At 39.2% G+C, this 3,830-nt stretch overlaps 1 long non-coding RNA gene across 1 annotated transcript; it reads right to left on the bottom strand.

Annotated features, from left to right (window-relative positions):
- Positions 1–509: 509 nt before the first annotated feature.
- On the bottom strand, positions 510–3,085 carry LOC149919070 (uncharacterized). Its single transcript, XR_016464402.1, has 3 exons — positions 2,961–3,085; positions 2,311–2,432; positions 510–757 (listed from the first exon to the last, which is right to left on the bottom strand). It is a non-coding gene; the product is annotated as an uncharacterized LOC149919070 (long non-coding RNA).
- Positions 3,086–3,830: the final 745 nt, after the last annotated feature.

Here is a 3,830-nt window from a genome sequence, read left to right as displayed (position 1 = left end):
TCGCGGAGCCGGGCCTCGGGGAGAGCTGGGGGAGCGGGCCGCGCCCAACCCGCCACAAGCGGGGGAGGTTGGCGGGAAGAGGTAGCGGGCGACGCGCCTGCGGCTAAACATAGCCTGTCGTTCGCTTGTCCCGTGCTACGTCGCTTCGCTTCACACTCACTCCGGATAGGAGACAGCGGGGAGGCTTAGCGAGCGGACTGACAGACGAAACGCGCTCCGCACGCACCCCCGCACAGTGGTACGCCCCACCGGCGGGAGGGAGCCGGCCTCGCCGCTCGCCCCGCCCCTCAGCGCAGCCCTGTGGCGCATGCGTGGCGCGCTGCCTCTGCACCGCATGGCGGCTGAGGCGGTGGGTACGGCTGGCAGCGCTGCGCCCTCTCGTCTTGAAACTGCCCTCTCCTCAACGCTTTCTGCTGCCTCTCACTGGGGAAAGGCCTTGCATGCAAGGCCGGGGCACAGGATACCGGGTAGCAGAAGTACCAGCCAGCTGCCGCTGATCCCGGGAGTGTGCCCTGCGCTGCCGCTGCTCAGGATCCTGCTGCAGAAAGAGTTCATAGCAGCGTGCATAGTCGTTACTTCTTCCAAAATTAAAGCTTGCCACACCAGATCGACAGAGTTGTGGTTTTATATCGCAGAATTATGGAATGTCTGGAATTGGAAGGGGGTCATCTAGCACAGGGACTTGTCATGTCTACTCATACTTCTGAATCGAGTTTCAGTTGCAGGTGTCACGGCAGTGTTCTGTGCCTTAATTCAACTACAAACACAAGGGGAAGGAACACAGAATGTTAAGATCACCACGTTCATATTTACCCAGCAAGTACAGCTTTTTCTGATTTTGCAGTGACTCCAGGGCTTACAAGCTGTTGAAGCTGAGAACTGATGCACCCAGGTTAATATATATATATACATAAAATAAAAGATAAAAAATAAAATCAATGTTTAGGGAATTTCATAGATTTTAAAAGTACTGATAGATGTTCCTTGGTTTATTAGAGTTCAAGGATACTGAAATGCCCAAATTCTTACCACAAGTGTTTTTATATTAGACAATACAAATTCCCATGTATTGCTGTCAGTCATTAGAACCAGTTCGTGTTCAGACACTGATTAGGTCTGGATCCAAACTCAGGTTTTTTCCTCTTCTACAGAAGTCCAATGCTAGTGTAAATAAGTCTTCGTAGTTAATAACTGTTTCTGTATAGTTACAAAGGACCAACTGCAAAGTACAATTGTGTTAAATGCAAGTATATGTGCTACATACAGAAGATAAACCTAAAACATGCTGAAGTAACAGGTTCTGGATTTTTCCCCTGCTACAGGCTGTAGCAAGAACAGGACTTTTGTCTGGTAGTCAGATACTGTAGCAAAGATAAGAAACACCATACTCCACTTGGCATTTTCTTTCTTGGAAATAGCATGCAAAATGGATTCTGTCAGATTGTCATACAGCAGATACAGGCTGCTTGGTGCATTGTATTATTAGCATAATGTTTTGGCTATTGAAATGAAATACATTTGAAGTTAACTCAGCACTCTGATAAACATTTGTATTCAGACAATGTAATAGTATGAGTCTGCTGGCTCAACACAAGCAATGCTTTTATTTGGACCAAGCAGAAATTGAGAACAAGTAATGATATACTGTCAGTGCTCTTAGAGACTTAATGTAAAGAAAAGAGTTCATAATTACATTTGTTATACAATTAGTTCTGGATGAGTGCTCAGCCTCATATAGAAATAACTTATTTTGGTTTAAATTAAACATGGGACATTAGCTAAATCAAGAGAAACCACTTTGCTTTTAGGGTAGAACTGATTATACATGTTTTTTCTAACCTGAATTTATGTACGTATAATTCTCGTTCAGAGAAGCTTTTAGAATAGTATGTCATATTTGAATCAAGCAAGTGTATATGAGCATACAAAGTTAAATTCTAGACCATGAGATCATTCATTCATTACATTTGCAATAATTCAATATTACAGTAAGTTCAGAAAAGCTTAAATATGCAATTTCAGTGATGTGTATACTATGCATTCCTAGCTGAGGGTCATTTCTAGAAATGAATGTTCACTGCATAGATTGAAACCTACTTGTTAAGACAGCAGCATGGCAGTCATGTACTATAAAGGCTAATGACACAAGGGACACTGCACTCATGAATGCGAGTTGTTAAGATCCCAGGCTTTGAGATGGAAGAGTATGTAGCAGTATCAGTGGAAAAAGTGACTATTCCATTTTAAGATGTAGCAATCTATAGGTGTAAATGTACAAAATAATGGAGATTTTTTTATATACATACTTACCTATGATTTCTTCTTGCTGCACTGGAAAACTTTTAGCTTTATTTCACCCTTCCTCTGTGTCTTTATGCAGGAATTAACTTTTTCTTTCACTGAGTACTTGTGTTGTACTTTAAATGCTACGTCTTTAGTAAGTTACATAAAAGAAAAAAAAAGAAAAAAAAAAGAAAAAAAAAAGAAAAGGTTCAATAATGAGCTTTTAAATAGAAAAGTAACTTTCAGCTTTAACATTTGCAGCTGGCTTTGCAATAAAAATTGTTACTATTTCTTACATGTCTCTCCTCAAGCACACTGACTATAAAAGCTTACTTACATAAACAGTGAAAGAAAAATTCAGTATTGGTAAGAGTCCAAATATTTATATTTCAAAAAAGTAGTCAAGATACTCAGACCCAAAGGAGCCTATGGTAAAGGCCAAGCAGCCTAAGATTAAACAACAACAACAACAAAAAACCACCCTCCACCTCCCCCAAAGAAAAAGACAAATCCAAAAATACTACAAACAAACAAACAAACAAACAAACAAACAAACAAACAAACAAAAACAACCAACACATAGGACTTAAATGATCAGTAGGTAATTTCCTTTTCCTCCTAACAGCTACTTTAGTGAGGTAACAATACTCATATCACAGAAATCATGACTACATCACCTTCTTTTTCTCTCCTTGCATAATCTAGATGCAGAAAGATGTAGATGCAGAAAGATGTAGCTAGAGTCTGCCATCACAAAACTTGTTCTTTAGCAAAACTGTGCAAAGATGTTTACTCATCTACATAAACCTACCTCACTTGACTTCAGCAGAATTCAATAACTAATCAAGTTAATAACAAAGGAAAAAACAAACAAACAAACAAACAAACCCCACAAAGATCCAACCCTTCACACTATCTCAATCCCAACCACATACTCTGAAAAATAAATAGTAAATAAGACTGACTTAACTCAGAGGTACAACACAAATCTTTTCATTAATTTACATTCTCATAGAATAGTTACTTCTTACACCATTGAATATACCACTATTTATATCTTTCTTTAACTCTGGATATGCTTATATTTATCTATGTCCCTTTTTATCTGTGAAAAGTATTGCCAAGGGCTATATTTTGTCAGCATTCCAAGCTGTGAGTCTGTAATCACATCCATATTAATGTAAGGCAGGATTCAAAATTAGAAGAATGCAATTGATCTGTCCCATTGTTCAGCAATCTCTCGACAGCACAGAAGACAGTTAACATGGAAAAACAGTTTTCTCAAGTCATTCATAGACCTTAGAAGAGTTCTGAAAAGCATAAAACTGTAAAAGTAGAGCTTTGGGGCTAAGTTTCTTGAAAATTTAACACAAGATTCATCATGCAGATAGATACCTTGCTAATGAAATCACTTCATGCAAAAAGTCAAAGTCATTAAAAAGCAAATAAAGAGACCAAGATACAAAACTAACTGTGAGGCTCAGGTCTTCTCTCAGCTATTTGTGCTATAAACACCGTCAATATTGCTGTCTACTAATTGCTTAATT

This window comes from Phasianus colchicus, chromosome 2, assembly GCF_987193195.1.
Source record: "Phasianus colchicus chromosome 2, bPhaCol1.hap1.1, whole genome shotgun sequence".
Classification (NCBI taxonomy): domain Eukaryota; kingdom Metazoa; phylum Chordata; class Aves; order Galliformes; family Phasianidae; genus Phasianus; species Phasianus colchicus.
Note: the sequence above shows the minus strand (reverse complement) of the source record. Positions and strands in the feature narration are given on the sequence as shown.